Source organism: Argopecten irradians, chromosome 16 (genome assembly GCF_041381155.1).
Source record: "Argopecten irradians isolate NY chromosome 16, Ai_NY, whole genome shotgun sequence".
NCBI lineage: Eukaryota > Metazoa > Mollusca > Bivalvia > Pectinida > Pectinidae > Argopecten > Argopecten irradians.
In genome coordinates this window covers 19,237,890-19,264,043 of record NC_091149.1, presented here as the reverse complement: position 1 = coordinate 19,264,043, position 26,154 = coordinate 19,237,890, and the positions used below count along the sequence as shown (strand labels likewise).

Sequence of the window (26,154 nt, the reverse complement as noted above, 5' to 3'; positions counted from 1 at the left end):
ATTGATATTCAAAACATTTAGCTATATCAACAAAGACATGTTTTTGAACCTTTACAAAACTCTTGTCAGGCCTCATCTGGAATACGGATCATGCGTTTGGAACCAAATTTCCATTAAGGACCAAATTTTGATTGAAAATGTCCAAAGACGAGCTACAAAGAGAGTGAAAGGTTTACACAACCTGACGTATGAACAACGTCTCAGATCACTAGGAATACCAAGTCTTCAATATCGACGGAAACGAGCAGATATTGTCCAGGTCTACAAAATAATCAATGACATCGATATTATGGACAAGGACAAGCTCTTTACGATGTCTCCTGTTACTGTCACCAGAGGGCACTCAAAAAAGATTCTGAAGCGCGGGGCAAGATTGAATGTCACAAAGAACAAATTCAACAGTAGAACTGTGGATACATGGAACAGTCTACCTGAAAATGTGGTATCTGCAATGACTCTGAACTCATTTAAGTCACGCCTGAACAAGCACTGGCACAATGAGCCCTCTAAATTCACTCCTACATGTTTTAAATGTTACTTGATTGGACAACTATTGTATACAAGGATACGCCTCCAGAAGTCATTGAGCTTACAACGGTGTTAATTTACATAATTACATAATTACATAATTGCAATGTGATGTGCAGATGACTCGGTCAGCACTCTGTAAGAAATCGTGTGACTTGAGCAAGTCTATTCGCAATGCGCATGTCCGTATGAAAGGAAACGGTCCAACAGCTGTTTGTTTAACAGCGAAGCGTGAATGACAGACGTAGCGGCAGTACAAGGGAAGGATTAAGATTTTTACACAACAAAAGGTAACAAAATGATAACAGATATTCTCTGGAATACCAGGGATAAAAGCATAATCATGTTTTCCTTTTTAAATCATAGATTATGTGAACATAATTCCATTCTTGTATCCATTGTCGCGAAAAAAATGAACCAATGTCTGTTGAGTTGATGTTCACGATGAACGCGAACGAGGGAAACCGGCAAAAAGACAGTGAATGATATTTGAATGGAAGAAAGGGTAAAAACGCTGTAGAATTACCCTGAAACAATGGGGTGTTATATTGGATTAAGATTTTCACGGATCTGATTTCGAATAAGGAAGTGTCGGATCGATTTTTATAACACAAAAGGCACGTGGGCTCAACGTGCCTGTCGTCTTTGTGAACACAGCCGCTTATCTGGTAAAATGTTCACATAATAGATCTTTATTGGGTCACGTCTTCAACTGGAAAAAAGGATGAGGGAATGGCCAAACATATAATATCACATATTTCACGGAACGGGGAAACGGTCAAAATAAAATAATTTTAATCCGTCATATCAGAATCATAGTAAGGTGCTACAACAAGTGATTGACAGAGAACACGGCTAATATGTTTGTTTTGAGATCCCAAAAGAACATAAGTAAAGTACAATTTACTGTCTATTAGTCCCACCTTCTGGTGATTATGCTTCTGGTGATTATGAAGTCACGAAACTCACATCAAATGATGTCATAATCACTGGATCGTACGTAGGTTTAATCAACGGTAATTGTACTTTACCCACATCATTTTGAGATCTCAAAACCCAGTATTAATTTCCTCCATGAGAAATAATGAACTTCAAACCTCTGCCTTCAGCACATCCAGTAGACTCATAAGTTTTTGACTCCCAAAAATCATATTTGACTCTTGGCGGGGTTTGTAGTACTAGTGTACGTCATGTTTATTTTGTCATAGCTAGGTTTTGACTCTTCAGATTTCTGAGAAATTAGGATTTGACTTTTAAATTTGCTATACATCATGGGTCAACTGAATGACCTGGTGATTCATCCCACTCGAGATGATATCTATCTTGGATATCATGCTTATAGTACTAATATTTGAGGCTTACAAAGTAGACGATAGTAGTCCACACAGTACATGTTTATGGTAGAAGTTGATCTTGGTGATCCTGGTGTAGCGACCAAACCAGATTTTGAACCCAGGACCTCCCAACACTATAGTCGAACGCTCTACCAATCGAGCTAGATGTTACCGGTGTCTGACTTAGTCCAATTCCCCTAGCTTCATTCCTTTGCCTCCAAGCCCCCCGCACAAACATGGTCACAAGTACATATCTTCTCTAGTTCAATACTAATGCATTAATACTCCTAATGCTTGACACATTATGGTTAGCAACATCACCAGTTTTGGTAACAAGAGACAAGAAAATAATGTATACATGTAGCTGTTTGGTTTGAACGCACGACCTTTGTGGCTTTGGTTTAGGGTCTGAAACAAAAGCAATTTATTGGGAGATTAATGTATGGCTTAATAGAGTGCGTCATACTACAATAGTAATTATAAACTCTGGAAGAAACTATAAAACATCTCCATAAGCTAGTAGTCTTAGATTATCAACGTTGTCACCTGAGTGAATACTGAGCAAATGATTGGTATATTTTGGGAAAAAATGAATGTGATATACATATTTCTTCCTAGATGTGGTATGATTGGATGAGGTTGATCGTTGGTGACCATGCAGATTTTTCAATCGGATGAGCATCCGGCTAGTGTTGGGAGGTCCTGGGTTTGAACCCCAGTCTAGCTGCTATTATCTTCTCCGATCATTTTACATAGATTTAACATGTAAAGAGATCAACACAACAAAGCTCAATAACAAGAGTCTGGGACATATGACAGAATATAACTAATTTTTCTTTGCTTTCATACTAAATTAAAATTGGCTTTCTTACCACTATGAAAACAAATCTGAGAATGGCGCGGAAATTTGACTTTATCATGACGTCACAATAGAAACTTAGATGGTGTATATTGATTTTGATAAATAATCTCATGTAAAATCAATGGAATCGTATATGTAAACGTGTTTTATTTTATCAAGTATTTTGGAAAATTAATTAAAATAATTGATGTAATTATTTTTTTAATTTCATCAGGGTATGAAATAAATTTTGTTTGCAAACTTTTGTGAGAATCTGCTACATTGAGTCACACAGTTTGCAAACAAAATTTCTTTCATAACACAATGAAATTAAAAATTAGTGACATTCATGCTTAAATGTCTCCTATTTTGATGGCTACCTGTTTGGCCCCAACCTGACCCATATTAGGTACTCGTGTACTCATAACAATCCTTGAAAAAATGACAAGATCATGTATTTAAGTTGACTGTATCTTGCTGAAACTGTAAATTAGCCATGTGTTGTAAACATGGAAATATATATCAGGATACATACATAAAATTCTATTGACAAATTGAAATTATATAAACCATATAGCTACAGGCTGTATAACTAATGTGTAGTTTGTGATGTCTGATAAGAGATTGCTCTTGGCGGTTCAAAATGACATTTGTATCATATTTTCAAACATTTTATGTATATTCATATATACATACAAAAATACTTTTGAATTTGATTTTGGATTGTCAGTTATTAATGACAACCTTTGACACTTGAGCAAACACACTTATCAGTAGCAAATGAGACAGTTTAACCAAAACAGGATGTAAAATTTAAAAAATCTCTTTCTTTTTACCCGGACACTGAAGTTATGTAAATGTCAACCTACGTAATGGTGAAATAAAACACCCTTTTAAATGAAAAGATATTGTGGGATAACAGAAAACCAGCTATTTGAGAACATTTTAGTTAAAAAGATTTATGTTCTAATGAATGTCAAAGTTTAACTTTAAGTTGTGTGGCTAAAGTTGAGTTAGAATTTCATTGAAATCTGAAGGAGGTTTCAATTTTTTCTCTTTCTGTCAAAATTCCTCGGGGCATGTTTTAATGCACAACAGTCCTATTCTATATCCTGTTCACTATCTAAAAGATAATCAGATATGTTGTTGGCTGATCAAATTAACCTGTCCACCTGTCAACAATCCAAATAATGAGTTTAATCTTTTCAAATCTAGTAAGCCTAAATAATGAGGAAAGTAAAAATTTTCTTTCATAAAAACATCTATAATTCTATATTTTACACAAAAGTTGTTCAGAAGTATGTAATTTGTCTTTCCTTTTAATCCGTCTATCTATTTGTCTGGCTGTCTGTTTGCATTTGGTTCTTCAAATACCTGAAAGGCTCGGCCATGTTTGATAACCACTTTGAGGATGGATGTAATATGAAGAGTTATGTCCCCTTGCTTAGATAAAAAGAAATCATTTTCCACAATGTAACTGTGCACAGTTTTGATGTCAGACATTGCTCTGTACATGATCATCATAATCTTCAAAGAATATATATGTAGGACTGGCCAACTCCTCCTTAACTACTTGACAGATTTTGATAAAATTTGGTACACGGACCTATGACAGTTGAAAAATGAGAATTAAAGTATCATCAGAAGAGTTCAGAGAAAGCAATAAAGTAATTAGTTAACAATAGTGAAAGGACCAGGACACACACAGAGATAGGTTTCAAAGGAGAGAGAGTGTGGGAGTAAGGATGGAAGACTCACAGAGGACAATGGTGTGTGGAAGCATGGTCAATTTAGTTAAAGCCATTGATGGTTTCAAACAAGGTCCAGAGACAGCATATGGTCACCTAAGACTTCAAAAGGATAGATGTAAACCCGCCTCCAGATAGATAAACTAGCCAATAGAAATAGTAGATTTTGTCAGAGTAAAAGTAGAAGTTTAGTCATGTAGCATATAAGGGATAGGAGAGAAATAAAAGAGAGAGAATTGAAGTGAGAGACATAAGTTAAAGGTTAAGATTGAGAAGTGGTCAGAATTGGACAGAGAATTATAGAGTATCCAGAGTTTGAATAAAAGGAAGTGGAACCAACAAAGTGTTGAGTGTGTATCTCAAGTAAGGACAGCAACAACGACACCCCAAAGCAAATGGTGATATGCCCCCAAAATAAACGGTGATAGACCCTTGACCTAAAGGGAAGTTGATTTTCTGCAATGACCCCTTTTAATGGAGTTATTACTAAAGGAGTAGATATGATAGGACCAGTATTTGGCCTTAATTTTTCAGGCCGAAAAATATTAACTCTGATCCACATCAATTTCACATCAATAAATACTCTCTTACTTGCCATTCATCAAAACATAATATACCCATGTATACCATGTACACGATGTGCTCCACCTATGACGTCATCAAATTGATGATTTTCCTCTTCTCGCCAAATTTTGCTAGAAATTCATCATCTTTATTAGGTTAGAAAAGGCTTGAAATGGATTTGACCGCCACCTTTGAGCAATGTTATATTTTACATAGATATGCCTAAATACACGATACACAACGTGTGAAAATCTCTTTCTGCTCCACGAAGGTGGCCACATTCATTTTTAGAGAAAACCACTCATAAAGTATGATTTTTCAAGGGTTTTTGTGAAAAATGGCGGGAAACTGCATGTTGATTACGTCAGTCAACATAATTGGCACATGCGGGATATTTTCGGGATGATATGTGTTAGCAAATGTATTCAACTGTTATATGGTAAAATATGTTGTTCTTTACTGGAGAATTAATTTTGATGCCATATTCGAGTCTTAACATACCTTCTCCTTTGTGCAACGGGGGAAGGAAACATCTTGTGACCTTGCATTTGGATATCGTTTTTGCTTACACATTTATTTGAATATTTTCACTTACATGTTTTTATTTTGCTTTAAATTGTTACATTACCATTAGTAGTTCCATTCTTCTTTTTTTTTCATTACAGATCTCTTCATTGGAACGTTTCAACTGATAATTCATGTAAGTACAATTTGATGACCTTTCACCCCTAACCTGGTAACCATACAAAATGACCTTTCACCCCTAACCTGGTAACCATACATAATGACTTTTCTCCCCTAACCTGGTAACCATACATAATGACCTTTCACCCCCATGAGCACTCCTCCTCCTTTCATGGACTCGTATTCACTAACCTTTAAATCAAAAAAATTATTTTCAATGCAGACCGAAAAGATGAAAACTGTATATGGTTTCAATCTAATTAAAATTTAACTTGTAATTCCACTCCTTTACGATGCTCTACATTACGCTCCAATACAAGTATTGGAGCGTTATGTAGAACATCGTAGTGTCCAGAGCGGAATTACAAGTCAATTTGATTGGTATGCGTTTTTTATTTAAAATTCTTTTTCTAAGTCCTTTTGTAAATTGATTTGTGGTTTAAATTCTGCATAAAATTTGGTACACGGACCCTTGACCTAAAGGGAAGTTTTGATTTTCTGCAATGACCCCTTTTAATGGAGTTATTACTAAAGGAGTAGATATGATAGGACCAGTATTTGGCCTTAATTTTTCAGGCCGAAAAATATTAACTCTGATCCACATCAATTTCACATCAATAAATACTCTCATACTTGCCATTCATCAAAACATAATATACCCATGTATACCATGTACACGATGTGCTCCACCTATGACGTCATCAAATTGATGATTTTCCTCTTCTCGCCAAATTTTGCTAGAAATTCATCATCTTTAGGTTAGAAAAGGCTTGAAATGGATTTGACCGCCACCTTGGAGCAATGTTATATTTTACATAGATATGCCTAAATACACGATACACAACGTGTGAAAATCTCTTTCTGCTCCACGAAGGTGGCCACATTCATTTTTAGAGAAAACCACTCATAAAGTATGATTTTTCAAGGGTTTTTGTGAAAAATGGCGGGAAACTGCATGTTGATTACGTCAGTCAACATAATTGGCACATGCGGGATATTTTCGGGATGATATGTGTTAGCAAATGTATTCAACTGTTATATGGTAAAATATGTTGTTCTTTACTGGAGAATTAATTTTGATGCCATATTCGAGTCTTAACATACCTTCTCCTTTGTGCAACGGGGGAAGGAAACATCTTGTGACCTTGCATTTGGATATCGTTTTTGCTTACACATTTTATTTGAATATTTTCACTTACATGTTTTTTTATTTTGCTTTAATTGTTACGTTACCATTAGTAGTTCCATTCTTCTTTTTTTTTCATTACAGATCTCTTCATTGGAACGTTTTCCCACTGATAATTCATGTAAGTACAATTTGATGACCTTTCACCCCTAACCTGGTAACCATACATAATGACTTTTCTCACCCTAACCTGGTAACCATACATAACTTTTCTCTCCCCTAACCTGGTAACCTACATAATGACCTTTCACCCCCATGAGCACTCCTCCTCCTTTCATGGACTCGTATTCACTAACCTTTAAATCGAAAAAATTATTTTCAATGCAGACCGAAAAGATGAAAACTGTACATATGGTTTCAATCTAATTAAAATTATAACTTGTAATTCCACTCCTTTACGATGCTCTACATTATGCTCCAATACAAGTATTGGAGCGTTATGTAGAACATCGTAGTGTCCAGAGCGGAATTACAAGTCAATTTGATTGGTATGGCGTTTTTTATTTAAAATTCTTTTTCTAAGTCCTTTTGTAAATTGATTTGTGGTTTAAATTCTGCATAAATGATTAAGTGCTAGGGCCCCTATTTCACAATCGTGACTTAACCTAAAATTCTCAGATGACCTAAAAAGTTAAGGGCAAACTCTTTAAGTGTGGTTTTCCCTCTGTAATGCTTTTCTATGGAGAAGATTTCAGTGAAGAAATTCCTCAAAGTAAAGGAATGTTTGGGAATCTGGGACCAGGGCACTTATTGGGTAAAATTTGGTATGTGACATCACATTACTGATGTGGTTTGATAAATCACATGATATGTGTAAAATTTTCCTCATGGATTTAGTTTTCTTACAAACTAATTGGTCAGCATTTTGAATTAAAGGTCTAGTGTAAAAATATCATGACAGTTTATATAATTACATATAATATAGGGGACAATGAACTCGAAATTCAAGGCAAAATTGGAAATGTCTGTCACTTTACAGAATGAAATGGCTGATTTATTGGATTACCTACACAGTAGCAATTAAATGAAAACAGCTGTATGGTACAGGATAAGATGGAACAGCAGGAACACCTTCCATATATACATGTAGAGTATTCGACCAGACTGATTGAAACAAGCTCTGGGCATAATGTATTCAACCTAACAAACACACAGGGGGACATCTTTCAGCCTAATAAACACACAACGGAAAATTGTTTAAACTAATAAACATACAGGGAAAAACGGTTCAACCTAATAAACATACAGGGAAAAACGGTTCAACCTAATAAACAGACCAGGGGAAAAATTGTTCAACTTAATAAAAACACCAGGGGAAAAATTGTTCAACCTTATAAACACACCAGGGGAAAAATTGTTCAACCTTATAAACACACCAGGGGAAAAATTGTTCAACTTAATAAAAACACAGGGGAAAAATTCAACCTTAATAAACACACAGGGAAAAATTGTTCAACCTAATAAACACACCAGGGGAAAAATTGTTCAACTTAATAAACACACCAGGGGAAAAATTGTTCAACCTTATAAACACACCAGGGGAAAAATTGTTCAACCTAATAAACACACCAGGGGAAAAATTGTTCAACCTAATAAACACACAGGGGAAAATTGTTCAACCTAATAAACACACAGGGAAAAATTGTTCAACCTAATAAACACACAGGGAAAAATTGTTCAACCTAATAAACACACAGGGAAAAATTGTTCAACCTAATAAACACACAGGGAAAAATTGTTCAACCTAATAAACACACAGGGAAAAATTGTTCAACCTAATAAACACACAGGGAAAAAATTGTTCAACCTAATAAACACACAGGGAAAAATTGTTCAACCTAATAAACAAACACAAAATCAGGAAAAAATTGTTCAACCTAATAAACACACAGGGAAAAATTGTTCAACCTAATAAAACACACAGGGAAATTGTTCAACCTAATAAACACACAGGGAAAAATTGTTCAACCTAATAAACACACAGGAAAAATTTGTTCAACCTAATAAACATACAGGGAAAAAAGTGTTCAACCTAATAAACACACCAGGGAAAAAATTGTTCAACCTAATAAACACACAGGGGAAAATTGTTCAACCTAATAAACACACAGGGGAAAATTGTTTTCAACCTAATAAAAACACACAGGGAAAATTGTTTCAACCTAATAAAAACACACAGGGAAAAATTGTTCAACCTAATAAACACACAGGGAAAAATTGTTCAACCTAATAAACACACACAGGGAAAAATTGTTCAACCTAATAAATACACAGGGAAAATTGTTTCAACCTAATAAACACAACAGGGAAAATTGAAAATAATACACAGTTGTTCAACCTAATAAACACACCAGGGAAAATTGTTCAACCTAATAAACACACAGGGAAAATTGTTCAACCAAATAAACACACAGGGGAAAATTTGTTAAACTTAATAAAAACACATGGACACAATCGTTCAACCTAATAAATACACAGGGGAAAATTGTTTTAAACTTAATCAACATACCAGGGGAAAAAACCTTATAACCTAATAAACACACAGGGAAAAATTGTTCAACCTAATAAACATACACAGGGAAAAATTGTTCAACCTAATAAACATACAGGGAAATGTTAAACTAATAAACACATGAGGACAATGTTCAACCTAAATAAACACAGGGAAAAATTGTTCAACCTAATAAACACACAGGGGGAAAATTGTTCAACCTAATAAAAACTTGTTCAACCTAATAAACATACAGGGAAAAAAAATTGTTCACCTAAACTTAAACAACAGGGAAAAATTGTTCAACCTAATAAACATACAGGGAAAAATTGTTCAACCTAATAAACACACAGGGAAATTGTTCAACCTAATAAAAACACACAGGGAAATTGTTCAACCTAATAAAAACACACAGGGAAAAATTGTTCAACCTAATAAAAACACACAGGGAAAAATTGTTCAACCTAATAAACACACAGGGAAATTGTTCAACCTAATAAACACAAGGGAAAATTGTTAAGCCTAGTAAATACACAGAGGAAAATTGTTCAACCTTATAAACACACCAGGGAAAAAAGTGTTCAACCTAATAAACACACCAGGGGAAAAATTGTTCAACCTAATAAAAACACATGGGACAATTGTTCAACCTAATAAACATACAGGGAAAATTGTTCAACCTAATAAACACACAGAGGAAAACAGTTCAACCTAATAAACATCCAAAAAAAAACGGTTCAACCTAATAAACACACAGGAAATTTTTAACCTATAAACACTAGGGCTGTGTATTGGAAGGTCTAAAACAATACAATACATATTGAAAATACACTGAAACAATACACAATACGTATTGAAGATATATTGGTCCTCTTTTTTCAAATTGAGTTGACCATTGTGTTTTCAATATTGTGACGATAAACGGCAATTTTGATAAAACATTCTATAACCTGACAATAACCTTTATTTGATATTTGATTTGGTTCACCATCTGTGTTGATTTATTCAGGGCTCGAATTTTACATTTTTTGTCACTTGCTAAAAATAGCAAGTGCCCTAAATTTTTTCTTGCTAAAATATATTTTTACTTATAATTAATATCCGTATTCAAATTACAGTTTTGTTATATACAAAATCATTTATTTTTGCATGATGATGTGAGGTGTATAAGTACATAATGTATATCAACAACATTATTGTAAGAGTCCCCATATTTTCCATTAAAACAATTTTTTCACAATCATTATGTCATTTTTACCGTTGTCCCTGATAAAAACCACTTGCTAAAATAAGCAAGTGCATATTTTTTTCACTTGCTATTCTGGTATAACTTGCAAAAAGCAAGTAAAACAGCCTGAAATTCGAGCCCTGTTTATTTCTGTCAATTCGTATTCTTAGCTATGAAAAGACATTTCTAATTCATCTAGGTGACACAGATGCTTTAAACACTTCCTTTTAATTGAAATGCTTTTACTTGAATGTTTTTTAAGAATAAATTTTGTTTGGAATTTCCTCTTTCTATAATAAAAAGAGTAGGTTGAGTTGTTACATCGATACAGCGATATACAGCATGTTTGCGTATCGATATTCGATACGCTTAGGAAAACCGATACGTATCGGTATATTGATATATTGATCCAGCCCTAATAAACACATGGGGGAAAATTCGAGTACTGTTTACTGGATTATTACTGTAACATGTGTTTATTCATTCCCCCCTGAAATTCTATAATGAACTGTTCCAGGTTTAGTCTTAGAAGAGTTCAAATGTGTCCTCAGGGGTGAATGAGTTTAGTCTTGCAAGGAACACTCACTGTAAACCACTTTATTTCCGACAGATACAAGTTTTCACGTAATTTTTGGAGGGAGCTCAAAAGCAAACTCAAATGGTTGCAAATAATTGCACGATTGTCAGTTTGAGCTCAAATCATTTCAAATTTATTAGTGAATGTAATGTATTAAAGACACTAAATGTTGCATACATGAAAACAAAGTGGTTTAAAATTCAAAATATATTCAACCCAATCATTGGCCATATTTCAGGACATTGATCTGTTTTGGATGTTACTCAAAGGGTACAGAGGTTTAAGTTCTGTAAGTGCATTTGTATATTACAAATCAGGCAGACAGAATGTTCTAAATGATATACAATGTTATTGCTCTGACCAAAGATCTTGTTCATTTATTATCATGATGTGAAATAGAATTTTATAATATATTGTGAATTGCAGTGTACTGTGGATGTCTGCGTGTACTGTGGATGTCTGCGTGTACTGTGGATGTCTGCCGAGTACAATGTATACTAGCCTGGGTGTCTATTGAAGTCTTCACCTTCAGATAATTGTATCACCATCAAGGATAATTGAATTTATGCTGATAATTGAATTTGTGTACGGGTCATAGCTCTGGTTAAGCATTTTCCTTAGAACGTTCTAACCTGGGTGTCGGTGTTAATCCATGAACATTTCTGTAATGGTGATGTTATATATCCAAGATCATTTGTAAGCGCTTCCCTTAACTCTTGTAAAGTGAAGGCATTGCTGCTTCAACCTATGGAGGAATGATAAAATTTTCTCCCAACATTCACTGATTTGTCACCAGTTTTAGGTATGACAGAATGCAAGCACTAACCTCTTAAAACTGAAGACAATTATGTGACGTCATGACTTGAATTGCGGTGTAACCATGGCGTGCATTGTTCATGACATCAACCATGTTCATGTCACAGTGAAAACTAAGGCTACTTTTTCAGCTATTTTCTCATCTTTTTCTTCTGTATATGGGAGAAAAAAGAATCATTACCTACCTATGATGTTGTGACAACAAAATCACACCCCATGGGGAAATTCCTAATTTGTTAAATATACCCCTAGGGTTGTGATTTCGTTGTCACACCCTCATAGGTAAGGAAAGAGTCTTTTAATCTATATCATCAGCTATCACTATAGGTAATAATACCATGTAACAAGATGAAATAGAGGCTACAGTGGCTGAGTGGTTAATGTGTCTCTAATCATTAATTTTAATCCCCAGCAGTCAAGTGAGGGAGTAAATCAGATTCAGATCTGTCTGTCTGTCTGTCTGTCTGTCTGTCTGTGGACACAACAATTAATGCAATGTAGAGGCCATCATGTGACCAAGTGGTTACAATGTCTTGACAATTACTACAAGCCTTCCACCTTGATGGAGAGTTCAATTCCCATGTAGGACAGTTGCTGGGAACTGAAGTTGCAGGTTGGTGTGTTTGTCTCTGGTTACTCTGACTTACCTCCAGCGAACTCCAATAAACCTAGCAGATCCTTAAACGGCACTGGCTGTTAATATAGGCCCTAAGGACAGCAATCAAACCAAACCCATTGTTCACAAGTAAACTTGTATTTTATCCTCTTTGAAGCATCAAGTGAAGTATCCAATGATGAGTGAAATTTAGAAAATGTTCAGTTTAGATATTTGAGGGACCAACTATACACTATTTAAGATGTTTACATTAAAGCAATCAAACCAAGCCAATTGTTCTCAAGTAATCTTCTTTTTTCTCCTCTTTGCAGGATCCAATAAAATTGAACATTCGATGACAAGTAAAATTTAGAAAATTGTTCAGCCATGTTCAATTTAGATATTTGAAGGACAAACCTATACTATTTAGGAAGTTATTGATTATTTTTCAGCCTAATGGGTTTCTGGGTAGGAGTAGAACAATGTATGAATTATCAATAGACGAAGGCATTGTTTACCTTCTTACTGCCAAGGGTTTCACGGCGTCTGATAAATCAGGGCTGTCTTGAACAAAGCTATATAGTGGTGTGGATCCTGGATGTAATGTTACTTTCTCATATTCTCCTAGATCAAGATTACATTATTTTCACATATTCTCCTAGATCAAGATTACATTATTTTCTCATATTTTCATAAGCCAAGATTACATTACTTCCTCATATTCTCCTAGATCAAGATTATATTATTTTCTCATATTTTCATAAGCCAAGATTACATTATTTTCTCATATCATCGTGGTCCAAGGTTACATTACTCATATTTTCATAAGCCAAGGTTACATTACTTTCTCATATCATCGTGGTCAAGGTTACATTACTCATATTTTCATAAGCCAAGGTTACATTACTTTCTCATATTATCATAGCCCAAGGTTACATTACTCATATTTTCATAAGCCAAGGTTACATTACTCATATTCTCCTAGGCCAAGGTTGCATTACTCATATTCTCCTAGCCCAAGGTTACATTACTCATATTCTCCTAGGCCAAGGTTACATTACTTTCTCATATCATCGTGGTCCAAGGTTACATTACTCATATTCTCCTAGGCCAAGGTTACATTACTCATATTCTCCTAGGCCAAGGTTACATTACTCATATTCTCCTAGGCCACGGTTGCATTACTCATATTCTCCTAGCCCAAGGTTACATTACTCATATTCTCCTAGGCCAAGGTTACATTACTCATATTCTCCTAGGCCAAGGTTATATTACTCATATTCTCCTAGGCCAAGGTTACATTACTCATATTCTCCTAGGCCAAGGTTACATTACTTTCTCATATCATCAGTGGTCCAAGGTTACATTACTCATATTCTCCTAGGCCAAGGTTACATTACTTTCTCAATTCATCATGGTCCAAGGTTACATTACTCATATTCTCCTAGGCCAAGGTTACATTACTTTCTCATATCATAGTGGTCCAAGGTTACATTACTCATATTCTCCTAGGCCAAGGTTACATTACTCATATTCTCCTAGGCCAAGGTTACATTACTCATATTCTCCTAGGCCAAGGTTACATTACTCATATTCTCCTAGGCCAAGGTTACATTATTTTCTGATATCATAGTGGTCCAAGGTAACATTACTCATATTTTCATAAGCCAAGGTTACATTATTTTCTCATATCATTGTGGTCAAGGTTACATTACTCATATTTTCATAAGCCAAGGTTACATTACTTTCTCATATTATCATAGCAGAAGGTTACATTACTCATATTCTCCTAGGCCAAGGTTACATTACTCATATTCTCCTAGGCCAAGGTTACATTACTTTCTCATATCATCATGGTCCAAGGTTACATTACTCATATTCTCCTAGGCCAAGGTTACATTACTCATATTCTCCTAGGCCAAGGTTACATTACTTTCTCATATCATCGTGGTCCAAGGTTACATTACTCATATTCTCCTAGGCCAAGGTTACATTACTCATATTCTCCTAGGCCAAGGTTACATTACTCATATTCTCCTGGGCCAAGGTTACATTACTTTCTCATATCATCATGGTCCAAGGTTACATTACTCATATTCTCCTAGGCCAAGGTTACATTACTCATATTCTCCTAGGCCAAGGTTACATTACTCATATTCTCCTAGGCCAAGGTTACATTACTCATATTCTCCTAGGCCAAGGTTACATTACTCATATTCTCCTAGGCCAAGGTTACATTACTCATATTCTCCTAGGCCAAGGTTACATTACTCATATTCTCCTAGGCCAAGGTTACATTACTCATATTCTCCTAGGCCAAGGTTACATTACTTTCTCATATCATCATGGTCCAAGGTTACATTACTCATAGGTTACATTACTCATATTCTCCTAGGCCAAGGTTACATTACTCATATTCTCCTAGGCCAAGGTTACATTACTCATATTCTCCTAGGCCAAGGTTACATTACTCATATTCTCCTAGGCCAAGGTTACATTACTCATATTCTCCTAGGCCAAGGTTACATTACTCATATTCTCCTAGGCCAAGGTTACATTACTCATATTCTCCTAGGCCAAGGTTACATTACTTTCTCATATTTTCATAAGCTAAGGTTACATTACTCATTATGAAGTTATAAGCTAAAGTTTCATTAACTTTCCCATACACCAAGATTACATAACTCAAGTTCTCATGGACAAAGGTTATTACTTTCTCAAATTCATCTAGGCCAAGATTACATCACTTTCTCATATCTTCTCATAGGCCAAGGTTTAAAGGATACACATTAAAGAACATTTAAACCCTCTCATTGTCCATGGTTATTTCAGTAAACCAGTTCTTTATAGAAAACGTTTGTCCCCTGGATCCTGAAGTTTACACATTCTCCTTTCTGACGTCACCAAATTTAAGAAAACTCTGGTAGCCTGTATCCTGTATGAAACTGGTTAACACTTTTGTTGTTGTAATCAATATGTTCCCCAAGATATCTTCTGTGTCACTGTGAGTATTAGCACAAGGCTTAATCAATGGGCATTAGTTACAGTTCGATCAGTTGGATCAATGGAAGATGTTATTGATCCAAAAAGGCAACCCCCACCCAGTATAATGTGACTGGGTGGGGTGTGTTGCTTGGTGTCTTCGGCGGCATACTTCAGTGATATAGCACTATAAAAAGGGCAACAGTTCCACTATAAGAGAAGACACAACACGAACATTCCGCAGTCTCCCAAAACACGCAACTCCCACTTCACACACGATACACACTGCATACATGGGTCTTTGGGAGGCTGTCCTTGCATAACCCTGGCTGTTAATAGGACGTTAAAATAAGCAAACAAACATACAAACAAACCTTGTGTGATTGGCCTTATTGTACAATTTACCGTTGATTAGTCCCTCTATCCGGTGATTGTGACTCCATATTTTGACGATAGTTTGATGACGTCATGATAACTGGAAGTTGGGACTAATTAAGGGTAAATTGTGCTTTAACCATATCGTTTTGAGATCTGAAAACTCCTGTATTGTGATCAGTTTGACACATGGTGGTACACTATATTCGAGGAATGCAAGTTTCAATTGGAGGGCTCATACTGTGTTACCATTTCCTTTTCTCTTCCCTGACATGGTTTCAAGGTTGAGTTGAGTGAATGAAAAGCTTATAGTTTCATCCCCTGGCCAACACTGTCCAGAACCTATTAATAAAGCTATGCCTGTTTCTACTCCACATTGGCAATCTGCATTTGGAGAGTAGGAATTGGCTGGTTTGTTCATAAAGCATGGTATGTCAATTACCAATGTCGCTGAGAACACACATTCTGTTACCTAAATCCACCGTACAGAACGATGGGAGAACTATAGCATGTTCATTGTTATACTCTTACCTGTTTATTGTAAATTATACATGAAGTCAAAATGTTTACCTTGGAGAGTCAACACTAGATTAAGGTCAAGGTCATAAGACAAGGTGTTGATCTCACAAGGTCGTTGGCCTAGGTGATTTGCCAATACCATAAGCCCTTAGGTACAAAACACAAGGAGACATTTTTTATCACAAAATGCTGTGTTATTGTTCTTCGTATTTTTTGTGTAGCAAATCTAAGACTAGAACTTGATTATTCTACAGGATAGATTCGATAGAGCAAGTAGCGCCCTTGTACTTCATTATTTACATTGATGTTCTTTCATTCATTATTCGACATCATGAAAACTGAAATTTTCCAGGAAAACAGAAATTACAGATTTGCTGGCAGATTGCTTGTTAGTTTTTGATTACTGTCTTTCTATTGGCGTAAGGCTGAGGAATTGACATTGATGGAGTTTGTTGTATTAAAAATGAAGTCCCTGAAACGATTTTGTGAGATGAAGCTGTGATCATGAGCAATGCTGTAGTGATATTGTTGTCTTGATTTTTTAACCTCTAAAATGAACATGGTGTTGACTAATGCATTAATGTCAGATATCCTTAGGTTTATTTCCTGCTAGTTAACAAGAAGTTCTGAAGTTGTTGTGTTGTGCAATCACAAATAAAGAATTTTGGTATACAGTATCAGGATGATTTTGACTGTAATTGGTAAAATTATCTTGCATTATATTAATTCTTTTAAGGTCCCCAAGAAGAAGAATCGGGATAAATTCTTCACATTTTAACTTACATATTCAAAAAATAGTGCAATCAAATTTGATTACAAAATCAATATGGTGCAATGACGAATCTGCTCATTCAATATAGTTGCTATAATATGGACAACATACGAAAATATAATTCAGTGCAATCATTTCAGTACAAATTGGCTGAAAAAGCATTAAAATATTATTATTGCCAAAAAATACATGGTTACTGCTAAAATATATATGTATGTATATATGCAGTATATTGAAAAACCTAGCCGTCATATGGGTCTAGTAGTTTTTGGGTCTAGTAGTTTAGATTCATATTTAGGCTCTTAAAATTGTTTTATAATTTAGCTGGCCATGGTATCATAAATTAAAAAAAGTGTCTGTTTAAAACTTTGGTTAACCAGGACCTATGAATAGATGACAAGGTTTTGATGCCTACATGAATAACCATTGAAGGAAACGTTATATCAATACCTACAGAAAGTGTTCATGTCTCGGGTGAGGAAGGAAGATCGTACAATATAGTAATTGAACATTTATGCACCCCAGATTGAAAGAGCAAACCCTACCCGTATTGTGTAATACATGTTTACATGGTAGATATTGATTGTTAAATTATACACGATATCCAAATACATTTTTTATCGGGAACATCATATAATTTACATCCCAAGGAGCTTTGAAGGTGAGAAGAATGGTTTAGGTGGGTTTGTTGGCTCAGAGGAGTGATATGATGGCTTTATGTAACAGATTCACGAGACGAGACGGTGGGTTATAGCTGCTGACTCTTACAGACTGACTATATACACACTAGCCTGGGATCATCTAGGACTCTTTTGTTGTTATGTCGGCCTCCCAGTATCTTATTCTATCATCAATATTCACAATTCCTCATTGGGAATACTGGTACTGTTTTCGTTGCATTTTATCAGGTTATGAACCGAATAGATCTACTGTGTTGGGTTTATCTTGTTTGATATTGTCACAATTGTCTTATTGAATAGGTTGCTTGACTTACTTTAAGAATATTATATTAATTCTGCATTTCTCGATTTTATCAATTTCAAGGAGTTTTGTTTAAGTCAATATATCAATAAACTCTCAGAATATAATTATCTTTGCTTTTTCAAGTCAATTTTGAAAATATGGAGAGAAAAAAAAAATCATTGCATTTACATGGAAAATGGGCACTGTAATATTAATCAATGTTTAAAAAATCCATAAAGATTATAAAAAAGTGAAAAATAAATGAAATTATACTTTATGTATTATAACTGTTGTATTGGCATACCATATTTTCCGGACAGTAAGTTGCACCTCTGTATAAGTCACAAAGGCCTTTTTTTACGATTTTCTCAGTTTTTGTACACACATTAGTCACACTGGTAAATAAGTCCTATAAGTATCTATAATCTGAATTGCTACAAAATAGTGAGTATACATTTGACAAGGTGGTCACTTTAGATTGGATTCTCTGAAACATCTTAGGATTAAGAAGAATGTACATGTAACCTGGCACAGACAAAGGTTGTAATATAGGACACTGGGTACATTTTGTAAAGCCTACAACTTGGTCATAATTCATGTAAATCTTTCATTATCAACAGTTTGTGAAATAAACAATATTTGCTATTTATTTTCCTAACAAAAAGTTAATTCTTAAACCAGCTGAAAATTATAAGACATTTGTACCTAATCGTAACAGTTTAACAGTAAAATTACACAAGGGGTTGAAGTGAGCTGCTGCAACAAGCCAACAAGTCATGCATTGATTGGTCAGTGTTAGATTGTATCGATATCCAGGGGCTACCAGATTGTAATATTTGTATTATATAGGCCATATTGACCTTCAAATCTACCTGTTGTAATATTTGTACTATAGAGGCCATAATTACTTTTATAGCTACAGGTATAGTGATCACTCCATCAATTCTACACTGGTGTCTGAAGACAACACAACCTAATTCGCTGTACACATATGTTAAATCTTATTTGCTCCTACACAGTTGCTACAGGTATGTGCTAGTTTTTAGGTCATCTGACCCGAAGGGTCAGGATGACCTATAGTCATCATGCTTCGTCCGTCGTCGTGCGCCGTGCGCCGTCCGCTGTCCGGCGTGCGCCGTGCGCCGTCCGGCGTGCGCCGTGCGCCGTCCGTAAACTTTTCACATTTTGAACTTCTTCTCAAGTTCTACCAGTGCGATTTGGCTGAAACTTGCATGAAATGATGCTGACATGGTCCTGACAAAGTGTTGTTATTTTTCGGGTCGATCCGAAATCCAAGATGGCCGCCACAGCCGCCATCTTGAAAACACATTTTGAACTTCTTTTTAAGTTCTACCGGTGCGATTTGGCTGAGACTTGCATGAAATGATCCTGACATGGTCCTGACAAAGTGTTGTTATTTTTCGGGTCGATCCGAAATCCAAGATGGCCGCCACAGCCGCCATCTTGAAAACACATTTTGAACTTCTTCTCAAGTTCTACCGGTGCGATTTGGCTGAGACTTGCATGAAATGATCCTGACATGGTCCCGACAAAGTGTTGTTATTTTTCGGGTCGATCCGAAATCCAAGATGGCCGCCACAGCCACCATCTTGAAAACACATTTTGAACTTCTTCTCAAGTTCTACCAGTGCGATTTGGCTTAAACTTACATGAAATGATCCTGACATGGTACCGACAATGTGTTGTTATTTTTCGGGTTGATCCGAAATCCAAGATGGCCGCCAAAGCCACCATCTTGAAAACACATTTTGAAATTCTTCTCAAGTTCTACCAGTGCGATTTGGCTGAAACTTGCATGAAATGATCCTGACATGGTCCTGACAAAGTGTTGTTATTTTTCGGGTCGATCCGAAATCAAAGATGGCCGCCACAGCCGCCATCTTGAAAACACATTTTGAACTTCTTCTCAAGTTCTACCGGTGCGATTTGGCTGAGACTTGCATGAAATGATCCTGACATGGTCCTGACAAAGTGTTGTCATTTTTCGGGTCGATCCGAAATCCAAGATGTTATTTTTCGGGTCGATCCGAAATCCAAGATGGCTGCCACAGCCGCCATCTTGAAAACACACATTTTGAACTTCTTCTCAAGTTCTACCGGTGCGTTTTGGCTGAGACTTGCATGAAATGATCCTGACATGGTCCCGACAAAGTGTTGTTATTTTTCGGGTTGATCCGAAATCCAAGATGGTCGCCACAGCCGCCATCTTGAAAACACATTTTGAACTTCTTCTCAAGTTCTACCAGTGCGATTTGGCTGAAACTTGCATGAAATGATCCTGACATGGTCCCGACAAAGTGTTCTCATTTTTCAGGTCGATCTGAAATCCAAGATGGCTGCCACAGCCGCCATCTTGAAAACACATTTTGAACTTCTTCTCAAGTTCTACCAGTGCGATTTGGCTGAAACTTGCATGAAATGATCCTGACATGGTCCCGACAAAGTGTTGTTATTTTTCGGGTTGATCCGAAATCCAAGATGGCCGCCAAAGCCACCATCTTGAAAACACATTTTGAACTTCTTCTCAAGTTCTACCGGTTCGATTCGGCTGAAACTTGCATGAAAGGAGCCTGACATGGTCCCAACAAAGTGTCGTTACATCTCTGGTTGATCCCCAATCGAAAATGGCAACCATGACACTATATCTAATTAATTTCCTATATGATTATTGCCAAGGTACCGTTAAGGCCCATGGGCCTCTTGTTTAATTTGGTAATTTGTTTTTATTATATTGGGTTATTTGATCAGGTCAATTTAATTTTTCAATTTCTTTATTTCCAAATGCATTATTCAGCATATAGGATTATATCTAAATTTAGAGTTATTGCCCTTTTATTTCTGTCCAATACAGATGCTACAGGTATGTGTCTAAGTTTTTAGCCCACCATCATCAGATGGTGGGCTATTCAAATCGCCCTGCGTCCGTGGTCCGTGGTCTGTCGTCCGTCCGTAAACAATGCTTGTTATCACTATTTCTTAAAAACTGTTGCAGGGATTTTGTTCAAACTTCACATGGAGGGTCCCCTTGGTCCATATTTGTACCATACAGATTTTGAGGCTGATCGGAAAAAATAGGATGGCCACCAGGCAGCCATCTTTGATTTTGGCAGTTGAAGTTTGTTATCGATATTTCTTGAGAACTACTGAAGGGATTTTGTTCAAACTTCACATGGAGGTTACCCTTGGTCCCTAGTTGTGCCATACAGATTTTGAGGCTGATCGGAAAAAACAAGATGGCTGCCAGGCAGCCATCTTTGATTTTGGCAGTTGAAGTTTGTTATCGATATTTCTTGAGAACTACTGAAGGGATTTTGTTCACACTTCACATGGAAGTTACCCATTGTCCCTTGTTGTGCCATACAGATTTCGAGGCTGATCGGAAAAACAAGATGGCCGCCAGGCAGCCATCTTTGATTTTGGCAGTTGAAGTTTGTTATCAATATTTCTTGAGAACTACTGAAGGGATTTTGTTCAAACTTCACATGGAGGTTACCCTTGGTCCCTAGTTGTGCCATACAGATTTTGAGGCTGATCGGAATAACAAGATGGCCGCCAGGCAGCCATCTTTGATTTTGGCAGTTGAAGTTTGTTATCAATATTTCTTGAGAACTACTGATGGGATTTTGTTCAAACTTCACATGGAGGTTACCCTTGGTCCCTAGTTGTGCCATACAGATTTTGAGGCTGATCAGAAAAACAAGATGGCCGCCAGGCAGCCATCTTTGATTTTGGCAGTTGAAGTTTGTTATCAATATTTCTTGAGAACTACTGAAGGGATTTTGTTCAAACTTCACATGGAGGTTACCCTTGGTCCCTAGTTGTGCCATACAGATTTTGAGGCTGATCGGAAAAACAAGATGGCCGCCAGGCAGCCATCTTTGATTTTGGCAGTTGAAGTTTGTTATCGATATTTCTTGAGAACTACTGAAGGGATTTTGTTCAAACTTCACATGGAGGTTACCCTTGGTTCCTAGTTGTGCCATACAGATTTTGAGGCTGATCGGAAAAACAAGATGGCCGCCAGGCAGCCATCTTTGATTTTGGCAGTTGAAGTTTGTTATCGATATTTCTTGAGAACTACTGAAGTGATTTTGTTCAAACTTCACATGGAGGTTACCCTTGGTCCCTAGTTGTGCCATACAGATTTTGAGGCTGATCGGAAAAACAAGATGGCCGCCATCTTTGATTTTGGCAGTTGAAGTTTGTTATCGATATTTCTTGAGAACTACTATAGGGATTTTGTTCAAACTTCACATGGAGGTTACCCTTGGTCCCTATTTGTGCCATACATATTTTGAGGCTGATAGGAAAAACAAGATGGCCGCCAGGCGGCCATCTTGGATTTTGATAGTTAAGGTTTGATATCCCCATTTCTCAAAAAGTGCTGAAGGGATCTTTCTCAAATTTAATATGTAGGTTCCCCTAGGGCCCTTGTTGTGCATATTGCATTTTTGGACCAATCGGTGAACAAGATGGCCGCCAGGCCGCCATCTTGGATTTCGATAGTTAAAGTTTGTTATGGCTATTTCTCAGATAGTACTGAAGGGATCTGTCTCAAATTTCATATGTAGGTTCCCCTAGGGACCTAGTTGTGCATATTGCATTTTGGGACCGATCGGTTAACAAGATGGCCGCCAGGCAGCCATCTTGGATTTTGTTATTCAAAGTTTGTTATCGCTATTTCTCAGAAAGTACTGAAGGTCTCAAAATTCATATGTAGGTTCCCCTAGGGCCCTAGTTGTGCATATTGTGATTTGGGACCGATCGGTCAACAAAATTGCTGCCAGGCAGCCATCTTGGATTTTTATATTCAAAGTTTGTTATCGCTATTTCTCAGAAAGTATTGAATGGATCTTTCTCAAATTTCACATGTAGGTTCTCCTAGGGCCCTAGTTGTGCATATTGTGATTTGGGACCGATTGATCAACAAGATGGCCGCCAAGGAGTCATCTTGGATTTTGATAGTTGAAGTTTGTTACCGCTATTTCTCAAAAGGTACTGAAGCGATCTGTCTCAAATTTTATATGTAGTATGTTTGAAAAAGTTTAAAAAGTAGGGAAAAGATCCATCTTTCCTTTGTCAGATATAGATCATTCTTTGGTGGGCGCCAAGATCCCTCTGGGATCTCTTGTCTAATTTGATAAAACAAAATTATGGTACTATGTGATATCTTCATTTGATATAATTTGAAAAAAAAAGTTTAAAGAGTTATTGCACTTTGATTTCTGTATTTTTATGCCTTTTCTTGAAATGATTGTCATATATGATATAACTCAAATTTATCTTATCACCGTCACATCCTTTTGTGCCCCGTCCTAATTTTTGTGATGCATTGAAAATAAATTCCTTACAGATGTAGTTATTGTCAAAAAGAATATGTATATCAAAATGTTCTAATGAAAATTTTTTGTCACATTTCATGTTAAATATTATATGTATAGATCTGAAGTTATATACCAATTATGGACCTTTGTTGAGGTCCATTTCATATGTCTAATTTAAAGATGCTCCACCACTGACAAATGGTATTTTTTCACTATCAAAAACAGGAGCAGAAGATTAAGTATTCTTCTTCAGTTGCAAAAGTTACTTACTTTACACCATTACCACCATTGAAAAGTTTGAGCTTCTTATTTTACTTTAAGTTAAAAATATGAAAAATAATTAATTGAATCCCGAAAAAATTCCATGTCACTATATTCTATATGGAATGAAGTGCTAATCGCGCATGCACCAATGGCGAAGTAGATTATATTATTTTTTTTGTGTTAATTAGACATATATATCCACGATTAAACACCAATTATTGTTCAAATGATGAATATCATTTATGCTCTGTCGGCGGTGGAGCATCTCTAATGTAGTTACAAATTACAAGAAAAAGCATTGGTCAAAGAACACCACCCTGAGTAACATAGTGCCTTAAAGAAAACTACATGTCACTTATATGTGATTTGCTGATTTGATATCTACCTGTCATGGTAGACTACTCTGCAATACATGCCAAGCCAGAATGGCTTTTGGATAAAAAAGAACAGTTAAACTGACTTTTCCTACTTAGAGACAAAGATGTTCTGGCCATATTATTATATACACAATAATCTGCAGTGTTTTTGTGTTTGCTTAATCATCCTATTAACAACCTGGAGATTTATAAAGTTGCACCAGGTTTTGGGAGAAGAGAAAAGCCTGAGAACAGGAGAAAAAAATCATTGACCATTAACCTTTATTCAGTAACCTTGCAACAAATTGCTGTGTTCCGACAAATTGATGCCTCTGATGTAGAGGACTCCATATAGATGTCAGCACAACTTAATCATTTTGCCACTACGACACAATTCCCCTGACTATTCCTGTATTATTGAAACATGGAACAGTTGTAGATTTGATCTAGTATGCATCACTTTATCTAAACTAACAGATTATCCTAAAGCGCTGTAAACACACCTGTTGCATCTCCTAATTGACCTTTGATGAGTGATACCAGGTGAAATAGATCTGTGGTATTTCCCCGGCCAGTGTCACTATACTGCTGATAAATCTCTGTAGGGGAGATATACCTGGCTACATCATACTGTACAAACATGTTCAAAGGGCCAGGTCATTATTTATCCTATTAATTCTGGAGTTATGGCCCTTTATCACCTATGTCTGATTTGCTAATATCATGCTTGTCTAATGGCTGTTTTGAACATGTCAGGCTAGGAGTAGAGATGGGGAAATACCCCTAGCATTTTCTGTACCGTCGCCGACCGGATTTTTTTTCACTCTTTTCTCTTGATGTCAACTATATAATATAGTAGTTGATATATCTTTCTTCTGCCAGAGGAATAAGATAAATCAAGCAAACATTATCATCATAAACAAAATGATGGTTTGTTGAAGATATCATCCGGAATCTAGAAAGAGTCAACAATAGCACTGACATTGAAATATATTTAACAGAGTAACTGGAAATATCTGATTTGTCAAGAGTTATGGCCCTTTTTGTGTAATAAAAGAAATTTTCAATAAAATGTCAAAGTCCAAAAAATATTTCTAATCCAAACTTTTCCAGTTATTGAAGAGTTTGGTTGTCATATTCCAATATTTGGTATGTGTATATGCCCTAAAAAGATGATTGTGTTATTTATAGCACAGAGGACTCCACATAATCGAATATAATAATCGGTTATATAAATATTTTGGTTATTTGCATAAAATTCTGCGGTCCCGATTTTTCCCTTCTTTATCTGACCTCTGGATGTGGGTTCGAATCCTATGTGGGCAGTTGCCAGGTACTGACCGCTGGCTGGTGGTTTTTTTCCGGGTACTCCGGCTTTCCTCCACCAACAAACCTGGCACGTCCTTACATGACCCTGGCTGTTAATAGGACGTTAAACTAAAACAAACCAAAACCAAACCAAACATCATGGTGACGTTATCGTATATGGCTTGTTATTTTATGCATGAACCTGCAAAGGTATTCGACGCTGTTACGATTTACATTAGCAGTTGGTTTTAAGTGTAAATAATATACGTATTTATCAAGTAAACGAAACAATATCCATTTGCCTGTTCACATACATATATGTGGGGTCAAATGGAGGTGCAAAATGCCATCTCCGCCTATTTGAATACTCCGGAAAAATTACATATTCAAATAAGCGGAATCCTCTGTATTTGATATTGGGGTTGATATTGGTGAGAAATGCTTCATAAAATTGTTATTTTGATTTCACTTACAACTATTATTTTGTTGGTAGTATGTGGTATATATCTATGATAGCTTGATCTTATGACAGCTTTATCAATCCTCATGCTGTTACAAGTAAATACATAGGTTATGATCCCTTTGTTTAGTAGATTAAATCACTGAAATATTTGTATACGAGATTAGTGTATTTGGACATGATAACATTATTTGTACAGATTAACTAGATACTTATGG

The 26,154-nt window shown here is 36.0% G+C and overlaps 1 long non-coding RNA gene across 1 annotated transcript in view; it reads left to right on the top strand.

The window, feature by feature from the left end:
- Nucleotides 1-708: 708 nt before the first annotated feature.
- Nucleotides 709-26,154, top strand: part of LOC138310244 (uncharacterized) — an 83,711-nt gene continuing 58,265 nt past the window's right edge. Inside the window, exons 1-2 of the long non-coding RNA XR_011206381.1 lie at nt 709-818; nt 5,681-5,715. This is a non-coding gene — a long non-coding RNA (uncharacterized lncRNA). The remainder of the gene's footprint in view (nt 819-5,680; nt 5,716-26,154) is intronic.